Source organism: Prinia subflava, chromosome 24, assembly GCF_021018805.1.
Source record: "Prinia subflava isolate CZ2003 ecotype Zambia chromosome 24, Cam_Psub_1.2, whole genome shotgun sequence".
NCBI classification, from domain to species: domain Eukaryota; kingdom Metazoa; phylum Chordata; class Aves; order Passeriformes; family Cisticolidae; genus Prinia; species Prinia subflava.
Window position 1 is genome coordinate 6,068,667 of NC_086270.1, and position 14,966 is coordinate 6,083,632.

A 14,966-nucleotide genomic window follows, 5' to 3' on the forward strand; every position below is an offset into this window, starting at 1 on the left:
TTTCCTCCAGCACTCAGCCCACTTTGAACCCAACAACTCCCAAAAAACTCATTTTTTGGGAAAAGAAAGCAATTCCCAGCCCTTTCTGGGGAGGCTGAGCCAGGCAGGGCCATTCCCAGGGGCAGAGATTCCAATTCCAGTTCTTGGGATGGGAAGGGCTGATCCTGAGCATTGCTCCTTCAAGGCACCTCCAGGCAGGACCTGGGGGGTTGGATCCTTCCTAAATCCTGGAGTTCCTTGTTTCGGGAGTGTAGACACAGCAGCTCTCCTTCCCTGTGGTTTTTTATGGAAAGAAGACCATTATATCCATGTTTTGCTCAGCATTTTCCCCAGAGTTTCTCTGCCCATCCATCCCCTCCATCAATCAAGGAGCAATCTCCAGATTTCTCTGGTTATTACTCATTAAAATCCCAATCCCAGCTAAATTGTGGATCACCCCTCACGCAGGAAAATCCCCCTCCAGAAGCCCAACCTCAGATTGGACCATAAATGGCAAAAACAAAACAAATTTTTCCTACCAGTGCTCCAGGGCCAAGATCCATTGTCAGGCCCAGAATTGTTTCTGTGAGGAATATTCAGGGCTGTGGTGCAGATAAAGCAGAACTAAACTAATTAACAATCCCTCTTCCTCCCTTCTCCTTAGAACAACAAAAGCCAGCCCTGAAGTCAATTAGTCGCCAAGCTTCTGCAGTTCTAATTAGGCTTCATTAATGGATGGCCCAAGGGCAGCGGGATGGGACCCGGCAGAGGGGAATCCTTGTCTGGGAAACAAAGGAACGACCAAACACAGCACTGGTGTCCCGAGTCCAGCAGGGATGGGCCAGGAGAGCTCAGGATGCAGGAGGGTGAAGTGATCCCACTGCACAGGGAATTCCTTTCCCTTCCCTTTGCTGCCTCATCCCTAAAGGAGATTTTCCCAAGAGGTGCTGATGCCACATTCCTGGGAATATTCGAAGGCTGGTTTGGATGTGTCTTGGTTTGGAAAGACAGGTGTCTGTCAGGGAAAACTGGAGTTTCCCTTGGAATGGAGAATGTAAAACTTCCTCCCTCCAAATTGTTACAATTTTGAAATTAGGAGCTTTCAGCCAAAAATATGGGAATAACAGTTCTTTACTAGGAATATTAAAAATGAAAATGCAGTAATACAAAAAAACGCCAAAAAAAAAAAAAAAAAAAACAAAACAAAACAAAAAACAAAACAAAACAAAAAACCTCCAAGCAAGGCAACAAACAAAAGTCCTAGAAAAACCTGACAGAGTCAGGAATACGACCTGACACCCTGTTGTCAGGTTGTTGGAAGCAGCCCAAATAAATCCTCCTGCAGTGACAGATGTGGTTCTGTTGGAGCAGAAATGATCCTGCAGACGGGTTCAGGGGTGCTGAGATGGGTCCGCTCTTCCTCTGGGAATCCAGTGGCAAAGAGGAATGTCTGGGGTCCCTGTGTCCCCATTTTTATCTGGGCAGGGAATGGTTGGCTGCTCCCCCTGGGTGTTCCATCTCCCAATGGATGATGGAATGTGTCAGTCCCTGGTGAGCCTCAATGGCCCATGAACAGAAGATATCCCCAAGGGTGGGCAGTGGTGACAGAGATAAGAAACACTGCCCCACCTGGTTTAACAGCTGGGCTGTGATCAGAAGGCATCCGCCCTCCTCCCCTGGAGTTACAAGAGATGAAAGAAAAAGAAACCATCCCCAACTGCTTTCTACAGATGAAATAGAATAAACTTTTTTTTTGGTTACATAACCCAAGACATCTGCCCTCAGGGGCTCCTGGGGGGATCGGGTTGGATTCCCCTTTTCCTGGCTGGAGGAAGTGAATCCCAAGAATTCAGAATGCTGGGAAGTGCAGGGAGCATCCCCAAAGGGCTGTAAGGACAGGCAGGAAGGAGGAATTCTGGCCCTGGAGAACAAGGGCTGAGGCAGGCCATGAATGGGGAATTTTCCAGCTCGGTAATTCCCACAGCTCTGAGGACCCTCATCCCCTCTGGTTCTCCATCCTGGCTGCCCATGACCCCAACAGCAGCTCTTGGCACAGCCTGTGGTGGAAGGGATGTCCTTGGGGTCACAGCAGGGATGTCACTGGGGTCACAGCAGGATGTCCTTGGGGTCACAGCTGGGATGTCCTTGTAGTAACAGCAGGGATGTCCCTGGGCTCACCTCGGGAATGTCCCTGGGGTAACAGCAGGATGTCCTCCTCCCTGTGCCCCCCTGCTGTGACCTTCTCCTGGTGAAGCAGTTCCCACTCTGGAGAGAGGGAAAAGCTGGATAAAAGCTGTTCCTGCCCTCCAGGGAAGAAGCCCCACACCCAGCTGGTGTCAGGGCTGGAAACTGGGAACTGCACATTCCTCAAGAACTGGAAACAGGGAATTTGGCACCTCAGCACAGCCTGGCAGGGCTTAGGTGACACAGGGAGCTCCTGGCCCAGAGCTCTGGGGAATCCCAGTGGTTCCACCTGGATCCCAGGCCGGGACTCCCTGGAATCTCAAGGATTCTGTGGTTGGGCCTTCCAGAACAGCATGAAATGAAAATTCCCCAGGGGAAATCACTCCCTGCCCTTTCCTGCACCTCCAGTGCCATCACCTGGATTTGGGATTTTATCACTGTGCCCATAAATTAGTCACTGTGTCTCAGCAGCTAATTGGAAAAAAAGTTAATTACTGATAGCAAGGTCTGATTTGGGAAATAAAGGATTAATTTCAAACCTGTATGGGGGAGATCTTGATAGCAGCAGGTTGAAGGGAGAAATTTAAGGTGGATGTGAACTGTGGGAGGGAGATAAAATGGTAAACGTGGAAGTGGTTTTGGAGCTGAAGTGCAGCCTTTAGGGCAGAAATGGAAAATCCTCAGCCCCACAGAGCCTTTCCTCCTGGAAATGAGGGAGTGAAGCGAGAGCTCCCACAGGTCAGGGAGAGTGACAGGAACACGAGTTTGTCACAGCTCCAGGTGCTGCCCCAGATGGGCACTGGGGCTTGGAGGCAGCTCTGGTCCCACCCCTCACTCTGTGGGATCATGTGGGGCATGTTTATTTTACCAAACCCTCCAGTTTGTCCATACCCCTGCCTACTCTGGAAAGATCCATAAACTTATTTCTTATTAGGTATACGAATTTTTTTTTACCCTGGCGCATTTTGCCCTGTTTGTCTGGGCCCTGGCACAGGTTCCCAGAGCAGCTGTGGCTGCCCCTGCATCCCTGGCAGTGCCCAAGGCCAGGCTGGACCCTGGGGCTGGGAGCAGCCTGGGACAGGGGGAGGGGTCCCTGCCAGGGCAAGGGGTGGCACTGGAGGGGATTTAAGTCCCTTCCCACCCAAACCATTCTGGGATAACAGCAGATGCCCAGAGCACAGGGGGCTGGGGTGTGACAGGGACAGGGACAGATCCAGGAGGAAAAGCTCCAGGCCTGGCTGGTTCTGCTTTGGAGCAGTAGTAAATGGAACAAAAGCTGTGCTTGTGCTCTGCAGGTGAGTCTGTGTGAGCAGAGGACATTCGGGACAGCAGCACGGCAGGGATGGGGGAGCCCCGCTGGCAGCAGCTGGAGGGTCAGAGGTGCCCACAGGACACCCGGCCCCAGGTGACTCCCAGCTCCAGGTGACACCCGGCCCCAGGTGACACCTAGTTCCAGGTCACACCCGGCTCTAGGTCACACTCAGCTCTAGGTCACACCTGGCTCCAGGTCACACCTGGCTCCAGGTGACACCAGGCTCCAGATGACACTCGGCCCCGGGTCACACCCAGCCCCAGGTGACGCCACAGCCCGGGCCATGCAGAGAACGAGGATCAGCCCTGAGGGAGGGACACAGGAGCTGGAGCCAGGCTGGCTCTGCCGGTGGGGTTGGGATTTATCCAGAGGTGGGCGGGACTGGGAGCTGCAGGGTTTGAACTGGGAGCACTGGGACCCTTCTGTTGCCCGGTGCTACCCCTGGTGTGGTCAGTGGGGGCTCAGGACCACCGACCCCTGGCACAGGGGTGTCCCCTGTCCCTGTGACTCTCCCTGGGCACCAAAGCCGAGCCAGGCTTATCCCTGCCCCCCATCACAGCCCGCTGGATGGAGCCTGGCAGGGATCCCGCGGGGGTGGCACAGCTCTGGGGGTGCCCTGCCCCGTGGCCAGACCCCCAAGACCCCGAGACAAAACCCATTGGGGGCACGGCCCGAGGGATGCCCTGGGGTGAAGGGGAGGGGAGCAGCGCTGCTGGACTTCCAGAGCTGGAACGCGGGAGGCCAGAGCGGCTGGCATGCAGGTTTCCCATCCGCGGGATGCTCTGCACTTGTCGCCGCGGTCACTAGATGTCCCCACCTGAACACAAATCCCGGCTGGCACCCTCCAAAGCCACCCCGCGCCGGCTCTGCCCTTGGCGCTGCCGGTAATTAATGACAGCAGCGCTCGCCGCTCCTCGCCGGCACCGCAGCGGCGAGCGGGGTCTGTTCAACCTCTGCAGCCAACGGGGCGGGACGAATAAATAAATAAATTTATAAATAAATGCGCAGCTCCCGGGGTGAGCGGCACCGGAGGCTGCGGGAGGCTGGAATCGCTCCGGAATCCGGGGCTGATGCTCCCTGATCGCCCTCGGGGCACCGCTGGGCCCCCGGGACTGCTTCGCTGTGCTGCCGTCTCATCCCTGCCCCTGGATCTGGGAAACGATGCTGGTTCCTTCCTGGAAGGAGCCAGAATGGGCTGGACTGGAATGGGAGCACTGGGAAATGGGATGGGAGCACTGAGCATTGGGATGGGAGCACTGGGCATTGGGATGGGAACACTGGGAAATGGAATGGGAACATGGGAACACTGGGCATTGGGATAGGAGCACTGGGCATTGGGATGGGAGGTGTGGAGTCCCTGTCCCTGGAGGTGTTTAAGGAAAGCCTGGATGTGGCACTTGGTGCTGTGGGCTTGTGACAAGGGCATGTTGGGTCTCAGGTGGGACCTGATGATCCCAAAGATCTTTTCCAGCCCAAGTGATTCCATGATCCTGTGATAACCACGGCTCCCACGGCCCTGCCTGTGGCTGGTGCATTCATTAACCCCGAGAGCATCAGGGCAGGCCAGGCAGCTCCAGGTGCAGGGAAGGAAGGGATGTGAATTCCCCAGGGTTAGGGGACTGCCTGGAGGCAGGGAACGGGGATGGACAGAGGGAGAGGCTGGGAGGGAGGGAGAGGGCCTGAACTGCATGAACTGGGCACAGGTGAGGGTTGGATGGGAGAATTCCAGGGCTCAGGGACTCAGTTTTGGCTGGATGGAGATTCCACTGCTTAGGGTCCAGCAGTGGGATGTTAATATTAATTCCCAGCTCATTAAAACTTCTTTATTTCCTTGAGAAGAGGACAGTGGAGATTGTGACTGGAGCTGATCAATCCTCAGGCTTTGCCCTCCCCAGGGCAGCTGGGGGATGCTGCTCTCATTTCTCCAGGCTGGAAGCTCTGTTTTCCCGGGAAATGGGCTCACGTTTAGGGGCAGAGGATGATCCCATAGGAGATACCCCTCCTGCTCCTGCCCTCCTTGGGGTTGCTGCTCTTTGGGGTTGCTGGTCTTTAGGCTCAGGGTTTATTCCCTCTCCAGTGCCTGATCTGTCACACCAGCCCTTGATGTCCCCAGGGTACATTTTGCTTCCCCCTGTCTCCAAAGAGAGCTCAGGGAAGTGCTTGGGCTGTGTGACAAGGCTGACCCCATAAAATGTCTGGAAACTGCACGACATGGTTTCCCACATCACAGGAAAATGGCCCACAGCCATCAGAGGGGGAAAAAATAAAAATCCAAGCTGCTGTAACAGCAGCCCATTATCTGCTGCAATGGTTCTGGTAACACCCAGACCCTTCTGATCCACCCAGAAATCCCAGACAGGAACGCAGGGGTGCCAAGGACAGCTCTGAGCTCGTGCTCAGCGTTTCTGTCCGAGCAGAGAATTGGGAAGTGGGATTGGTTCTGCAGCCTCGGAGGAATAGATTGAAAAATGCGTTTGAGGAGAGGGAACGGCCCCAGCCGTGCTGCGGGTGGGCTCATCTGGGATTCCAGGCAGGCTGGGCAGGATTTCACTTGCCAATCAACATCTGATTTATTTCCTGGGAACATGAGATCTTCATTCCGTGGTCGCCTCTGCTCCAGCATCTCTGGAGACTGCAAAATGAAGCTGCGTGGCTTTTTTAAAGTTTTTTTTATTTTTTCTCCAGAGCAGCAGGATAAGGAGGAAAACACGGATCCAAGGAGATCTCCTGGGAAGGGTGGGATGAGAGCAGAGTCAGCTCTGGGTCTCCCCTGTGCCTGCTCGAACGCTGGGATTTCCAGGGTGAGGCTGGAGCTCAGCTCCAGCTCAGATCCCAGGGATCATCTTCTTGATCCTGCCTGGAAATCTTCACTCAGGAGGAGAACAAAGGGAAAAAACAAATCCACTTTTCCTGCCCTCCATTCCCTGCCCACATCAGGGGATCCGAGGTGGTTCATGCTGGTGGCCACAGTGACAGGAGCAGTGACCCAGAGCTCCTGCAGGGAGCTGCTCTCACCTGGAAAAATCCCTTGAGAAGGGCTGGGGCTGTGCAGCCGGAGCCTGGGGGCTGTCTAAAGCCCAGCCTCAGCCCCTGAGAAGTGTGGTATCCAAGGAAACATGATATCTAAGGGAATGCCATGTCCAAGGGATCATGACATCCAAAGGAAAGCAAAATCCAAGGGATTGTGGTGTCCAAGAGATCAAGGTATCCAAGGGAACACAATATCCAAGGGATTGCAGGACCCAAGGGATGGTGGCACCCAAAGGATGCCCCGAGCCAGTTCCTGGAGCTGGAATAACCATGTCCCTTCACTACAGGACACTTGGGTATCTTTGTGGATCATCCCAAGGCCTTCCCGGATCCCTGGAGCTCCCAAAAGTCAGTGCCAGTCCTGGGCAGGACAAGGGGAGTGGGCTCAGGTTGTACCTGGGGAGATTCGGGGTAGACAGCAGCAGGAATTTCCTCATGGAAAAAGGAGTTAATCACAGGAAGGGACTGCCCAGGGCAGTGCTGGAGTCACATCCCTGGAAGTCCCAAAAAAAATGAGTGGATGTGGCTCTTGGAGATTCGGTTCAGTGGGATTCAGCCAAAGTTTGGCCTTGATGCTCCTGGAGGTCTTTTCCAACCAAAACCACTCTCTAATTCCACGATTTCCCCAACAGTCTGGGCATCCAGAGGCTCAGCATTGTTTCAGGGAAGAACAAACCATTTCTAACAGAAACAACTGTTTGCGGTCGGGTCTTTTTTTGTTGTTGTTTTATTTGGGTTTTGTGTTTTTTAAAGCTTCTCCACAAGTCCCATGGTGGGAGAGAGCATTCAGATCCTCATTTTCATTCTGCTCAAGACAGAAACCTTTTCCTGCAGTTGTTCCATCAAAAAAGAATCGGATTTTTTTTTCCCCCACTCGCCCTCCCTGAATCAAATAAAGAAAAAAGGTCATTTAAATGAAAGCCGGTGCTCAGAAGGTTTAATACATTAAATTAGATGCAGGGAAATAAAACCACTCTGGAGCTGTTTCTTCAATGAAGGATTTGGATAAAAGAGCTCCCTATTAAAATGTTTAGCCACTGTTTTGCTCTGAAAATATTTGAACTCCAGTACAAAAGAGACCAAAAAAAAAAAAAAAAACCAAACCCAAAAAAAAACACTTTCCAGAAAGAACCATCATAAAATAACTCAGAATTCAAATTAATGTAGCATGTTTTGGTTGGGATTTGGGGACTAGAAAAATGTTGTTTGGGAAGAAGAAAAAGGGTTTGCAGACAATGGGGAAGAAGGGCACAGACAGAGACATTAAAAAACCCCCACGCTTTTTGCTTAAAACAAAAAATCAAAATACACAGATTTGGGTGAAAACAAACAACCAGCACCATCCAAGATGTTGGAAGAGCCAAGGGATTTCCCTGTGTTTGGTTTTCCAAAGCTTCCTGTTCCTCACCCTTAAAAAAGGTGCTGTAGGTTAACAAAATATTCCTCTCACCTGGAACTCTCCCAGCCAGAGGTTTTCCTGCCTCATTTCCTTGGGAAGCTCTGGGATGGGCTCTGGGGTCTGCTTTCCACAGCTCCAGACCTTCCACACCTCCCCCAGACCCTCCTACAAACATCAGCACCAGGAATGGGAATTTCTACTCAGTTAAAGTCTCTGTGGCAGGACCTGGGAATTGCTGATTTCCTTCCGTTCTCCTCATTCCATCACCACTCTCCACATCCAGCACTGCTCTGGGGCAGCTCCAGGCAGCTCCATCCCCACTGGCACCTGGAGCTCTGTTCCAACCCTGCTCTGCTGCAGGTCCCCAAATGTTGGAGATGCCACCCCACAGCACCATCCCTTTTCATGGGATTGCAGAATCCCAGGATCACTGAGGTTGGAAAAGCCCTCTCAGTCCATCGAGTCCCAGCTGTGCCTGATCCCCACCTTGTCCCCAGCCCAGAGCCCTGAGTGCCATCTCCAGGAATTCCTTGGGCACCTCCAGGGATGGGCACTCCAAACCTGCCTGGGCAGTTCCCATTCTTGAGCGCCCTTTCCATGGGGAAATTCCTGCTGCTGCCCACCCTGAGCCTCCCCTGGCCCAGCCTGAGGCCGTTCTCTCTCCTCCTGTCCCTGTTCCTGGGAGCAGAGCCCGACCCCCCGGCTGTCCCCTCCTGTCAGGAGCTGTGCAGAGCCACAAGGTCCCCCCTGATCCCCCTGGTCTCCAGGATAAAGAAGGATTGGAGGATGTTTCCTTTTAGCCAGGCCTTGGCAGGGGCTGCCCAGGGAGCTTTGGAGTGCCCATCCCTGGAGGTGCCCAAGGAATTCCTGGGTGTGGCACTCAGGGCTTTGGGCTGGGGACAAGGTGGGCATTTGGCACAGCTTGGACTCGATGATCCCCAGCGGTTTTTTCCAACCTCAGCAATCCTGGGATTCTCAAGGCTACTGTCACCTGGGGGTAGCAATGACAACCAACCCACAGGAAGTTCTGAAGGAAAAAACCTGCTCCATCCTTCTACTGGGAGTGCAAAATCCAGCCCAGACTCATCCCAGCTCCATCTGAGCTCCAGAAGCTGCCTGGCAAAGCTTCAGTGAAACCGGTGTGACCCAGAATTCCCATTCATCCTCCCCGCGGAGCCGGTCCCACCCAGAGCGGCTGCTTTCCCTTTCTTCCCTTTCACTCCTTTGTTTCATCCTTCTGGGAAGAAACCCAAGATGAAATCTCAGCCCCTTTTGAGCGCGGGGCAGGAGGGAAGGAGCCTCAATGCGGATCGCGAGTGCTGATGAGGAGGAAGCACATCTGCAGAGGATACTTCCAATGGCGCATTGTCTGCGGGGTGTCGCCGGCCCATTTCCTCCCATCGGAATTCTGCTGCTGGAAGCACTCCCGGGGAGCGGCCCCGCTCCACATCTGCAGCAGCCCCGAGCTGCCAGCTTCAATCCTGCCTTTCAAACGCCAGGGATGAGGGAGGAGAGCGGGGGAGGCGAAATCGCGGCTTTTATTGATGAAATTCCCCCTCCCTTCCGCAGCCAGCGCCGTCCCTCACCCCGGAGAGGCCGGGAGGCGCCGGGCACCGCTCCCCTCGCCCTGGGGTCTGTTGGAGGAGCGGCCCCAGGGACACCTGGCAGTGCCAGGGCTCTGGCAGCTCCTGGAGAGCTCTGCCCGCAGGGCTGATCCATCCCCTGTCCCAGAGGATTCCTGTGGAGCTCCCGGGGTGCCCGGGCAGGAGGAGGGAAGAGCAGCGCTGTGCTGTGGAGCATCAGCGCTTCCCGAGCCTTCCGCGCTCCCACCAAAGCGGAGCTGCCCGGGGGCACGGCGCAGCCCCGGGCAGAGCAGGCTGCGAAAGAGGGAGCTGTCAGGGAGAACAAGGGAAGAGCAAATCAGCCAGGCGGGGGCAAGGTCAGCAATCAAAGATCTTCTAATGCTCCTGGCAGCGCCGGGAGAGCAGCTGCAGCTCCCTGCCAGGGAACGGATGAAATGAGGATGTCTGTGCAGGAGTCACAGGAGCGGTGCTGCTCTCAGAGCTGGGGCCGGCAGCAGGGATCGGCCGTTCCCAGGAATTCAGAGCACCAGGAATCCTCTGCAGTGTGGCTGGGACCAGGAAGGGCCAGTCCCAAAGGTCCCTGTCACAGCCACGGGTGGCAGCTGCAGCAGGGCAGGAGGTGACCGGGCTGCTTTGGCACCACCCAAAATCATCATCCCCGAGGTGGAGCTGAGTTTGGTGCGGGGGATCCCTGAGGCTGCACTGTGACCCTGGAGGTGACACTGGGGACAGTGTCCCCCTGCAAGCCCTCAGTGATGCCAGGCCCTGAGCTCATCCCACAGGTGTCACAACTGCTCAGCACCACTGCTGCTCGCTCCCAGGCTGCCATCCCTCATCATTCCCACCCTTTTTTATGATTTTCCCTCTTTTATCCTTTTCTTTTTTTTTTTTTTTTTCCTTTTTTCTTTTTTTTCCTTTTTTTTTTTTTTTCTCTTTTTTTCTGAGATTCCTTTGACAAGCCAGTGGGCTCAGCTGCAAAGCTGCAGCTTCTCCCTGGCAGACCAGGGAGGAAATGTCTCCCCTCAGAAAGGAGGCAGCAGGGAGATGATCCAGGGATCAGGATGGAAATTTCTCCAGTGCAGGGGGTAGCAGGAACAGACACCAGGAGCACCCAGGATCCAGGGAGAGGACAAAGAGCAGGAGTTCAGGTCCTGCTGCTCCTCGGAGGGTGGAGAGCCCCAGCCCTGCACCAGGGACCACTCAAATCATTTGGGAGAGCTGATTCTGAAGGGTAAGAAGGAAACAGGGTCAGGGAAAAGGGGGTTGAGCACTTCTACAGGTAAAAACCTGCGGTGCAAAGGGCCAGACTCACCCTAAACCCCTGCAGTGCTCCATGGCGCAGGATTCCCTTCAGATCCTGCAAAGACTCCTCAGACTGAGGCACCACATCCACTCTGTTATTGAGGACACAGCCACTTGCAGCTTGACTCAAGGGTGAAAGGATTTGTGGAGCTCTCTGTACCAGCCAGGACCTGGGATTTCCAGCAGCAGCACCACAAGTGAGGAACCAGCAGCCCTGGGGGGATAAAACCCAGCACATCCCTGGGATAAAAGTGTCCCAGTGTCAGGGATAATACAAAGAAGCTTTTAATCAATCCCATTAGGGAGAAGTGGAATCAAACCTGCCCCTCTGCCAGGCTGCCTCAGAGCAGCTCGTTCCTCCTGGCAGCTTCTGCAGGTGCAGAGATTGCCCTGTGCCGAGGTGAGATTGAATTGAGCCAAAACAAATCCAAGGATGTTTCAGGCATTAAAGTTCCTCGGGAAGGTCGGTGGTTATGTGGTACAAGTATCTCCTTTTCAATCTCCCCTCGAGTTTCAATTTAGAGGAAGATGGAGTGCTCTGATTGCTGCCTTCGGAGGGAAGTGGAACAAATGAGCCTGGGCAGGAGGGTTTGGATTCGCTGGAGCAGCTCCTGGGGCTGTGGCAGTGCTTGGAGCTTGGATCTCCGGGCTCAAATCTCATTCCTGGCTGGTGAGAGCTGGAAGAAAACACAAAGACATTTTGTTGCACTTGCATCCTTGACAGAGAATCTGCTGCTGCTCCTCACGCTGGGGCCTTGGGAAGACTGGAGGGAGGGAGAGGGGAGAGAGGGAAAGGTGCAGGCTGCAGGTAAGGCCTGAGAGAGTTCAGACTCATGTGTGAGGGGTTGTAGAAAAAGTCCTACAGTGACCCCACTGAGGGACAGGAATGTGGCAGGGAATGACCCTGGTGTGACACACTGGGGAGGAGCCCCTGGAAGCCCTGGCACAGCTGGAATTCTCCTGGAGGAGGATGGAGACACCAAGTGCAGATGAGATGGAGGCACTGCAGAGTGCCTTGCTTTGAGAAGACAGGTGTCTGCTAAGGAAAGCTGGAGTTTCCCTTACAATGGAGGATGTAAAACACCCTCCGTCCAAATTATTATCATTTTGCAGTTAAAGATTTTCGGGCAAAGTTCTGGGAGATGGAATAACAGTTTTTTACTAGGAATATTAAAAAATACAAATGTAGTAGTACAAAAACAAACCAACCAAACCCTAGAAGACCCTGACAGAGTCAGAGATACGACCTGACACCCTGTTGTCAGGGTGTTGGGAGCAGCCCAAATAAATCCTCCTGCAGTGACAGATGTGGTTCTGTTGGAGCAGAGATGATCCTGCAGACAGGTTCAGTGGTGCTGAGATGGGTCCGCTCTTCCTCTGGGAATCCAGTGGCAAAGAGGAATGTCTGGGGTCCCTGTGTCCCCATTTTTATCTGGGCAGGGAATGGCTGGCTCCTCCCTCTGGGTGTTCCATCTCCCAATGGATGATGGAATGTGTCAGTCCCTGGTGAGCCTCAATGGCCCATGAACAGAAGATATCCCCGAGGGTGGGCAGTGGTGACAGAGATCACAAACACTGCCCCACCTGGTTTAACAGCTGGGCTGTGATCAGAAGGCATCCGCCCTCCTCCCCTGGAGTTACAAGAGATAAAGGAAAAAGAAACCATCCCCAACTGCTTTCTGCAGATGAAATAGAATACAATTTTTTTTGGTTACGTAACCCAAGACACAGAGGAGCTCGGAACCATGGTCCAAGAATTCCGAGGGGACAAGGTTAGCTTGGAGCAGGAACAGCTCCTGTTAGAGCAAGTGGTGTCACTGAGGGGAAAATGAGCAGCTGGGAGCTCAGTCCTGGGGGATGGGAATGGGGTGAAGGAGCAGAAATTGGGGTTGGAGCAGTGGAGGAGAAGCCGAGGCAGCAGGGCCGGTGCTCCAGGGCTGTTCCCGTTCCCGTCATGGGTGTGACACTCCCGAGTCATTCAGCAGTGACTCACATGCCCTCGTCTCCTCCTGTGGAAGTGGTGACAGCACTTCAACCAGGTGGAGCTGGATCCCTGCTCCCACTCCCGCTACGTTTTCCAGCACCAGCATTCTGGAATATTGCAGGACAGGGATGGATTGGCATCAGCCCAGACATCCTCGGGGGGGAAGCCACTGCCCTCTGTCCATGAGGAAAGGGGAAATTCCCTTCACAGAACACGAGCTGGAGTTTTTTCTTGCGGGAGCAGCTCCTGGAGGGAGGCACTGCCACACCACGGCCGCCAGATTTCACAGTTACGGAAGCATTGAGGCTGGAAAAGAGCCTTCCCAGGAATGGGGACCCCACCACTGCCCTGGGCAGTCCCTTCCAGGGCTTAGCCGACCTTCCTGTGAAGAAATTTTCCCTAAAATCCAAGCTGACCGTCTCCTGGAGCAGATTGAGGAACATCTCCTCTCCTGTTTCCTGGGAGCGGAGCCCGACCCCCCCCGGCTGTCCCCTCCTGTCAGGAGTTGTGCAGAGCCACAAGGTCCCCCCTGAGCCTCCTTTTCTCCAGGCTGAGCCCCTTCCCAGCTCCCTCAGCCCCTCCTGGGGCTCCAGACCCTTCTCCAGCTCCCTCAGCCAAATTTGTGGCAATTTTTCACTGACATCTCTCCCAAAATCAGCATCGTGCCAGGAGAAAGGACCGCTGGCCCCACTGCATCCCTGGCGGTCCCTCATCGCCTCCACTGCTCCAAAAGCCACAGGTTCCTCTGGGAATCCTGAACAGCCTCTAATTTTCCAAATACTGAAACCCCAGCCTCCCTCTTTGCCGCGTTTTAGGGACAGTTCACCCCGATGTGAGGTATTTCTGTCCTTGGTGGCTTTCAGCTTCCCCCGCCGTCCCTTTGCTCTTTCCAGTCCAGTTTTTCAGCTTGTTTGCAATCTGAATCGTGACTTTCATGTCCGGGCAGGGCTGACGACCTCTCTGAGCCGGGCAGCCTGGAGGGCTCGTTTGTCTGCGGTTATTCTGCATTTCAATACTGGCTCAGGGTGTAAAACAACACCAGTGCTCCTTTATTCACCAGCACTCCTGAACTCAGCTTGATTGGTTCCTACCGCATTTTTCCATTTTTTTTTCCATCTCCATTTACCCCTTTATTTTTAAAATTTATATTCTATAAGATTGACCACTTTTTTTTTAAAACCTATTACTCGTGCTTTGATAACAACAGATTAACTAAGATAAATTATTTTAGTAACTTTCCACAGAGCCTAGCCCCGATTTCCGAGCGGATTCCAGCTCCTTGGGCCACCGTGGCTGGGTTCAGGTGAGAGTGGAAAAGCTTTGCCCTCTCCTCGTCAGGACAGGAAGGAATTGCAAATTTGATGGAAATACTTGAGACTGAAAGCGGACGCAGCCAATTCTCCTCACCCCACTTGTCCTTGGAGAGAGCCAGGCCATGAATTGGATAAAAATGGCTTTAATCGTGTTGGGGGTTAATATTGAGAGTGAGGGGAACACAGCCCTCCCCTGCCTCCTGCTCTATCCATCATTTATCCCCAGCCAATTAGCTGCTGCACGATTAATAGTCTATCACATTATCCATGCCTCTTCCCAGACAGAATTCCCAAATTTCTGCTCTCTCAGTGAGAAAAAATCAATCCCATAAAACAAATAACTCACTACTGAGCCAGCCCCTCCCCACCACCCAAGATGGGAAACAAAGACCCAAATGCTGAAATATTTACTGCAGTGATCGAAGCCCTCCCTGCTCTGCCGTGGGCTCAGTCCATGGTTGGGGTAAAGTTTTCTCTAAAAACTGGAAAATCCGTGTAAAGCAGGTGGAAGTGCCAGTGTTTCCCAAGGCTTTCTCAGGGGTGACCTGGCAGGAGGAACTTCTGGGTGTCTCTGTCCTGTGTGGGTCACCACAGCCACAATGTCCCTGTCCTGTGTGTGTCACCACAGCCAGTCCCAGGGCTGTCCCTGTCCTGTGTGTGTCACCCACAGCCTCAATGTCCCTGCCCTGTGTCACCCACAGCCAGTCCCAGGGCTGTCCCTGTCCCCCCCAGGCCACAGCCCTGCCCGACCCTCTGTTCCCCCTGACCCAGAGCAGGGGTGCTGCCCGAGCCCCCCAGATCCCAGCTGAAGGTTTCCCATTCCCGGTGGGATCGTGGGAGGGAATCGGGGCCATTCCCCGCCTCTGGCTGTCACCTCAGC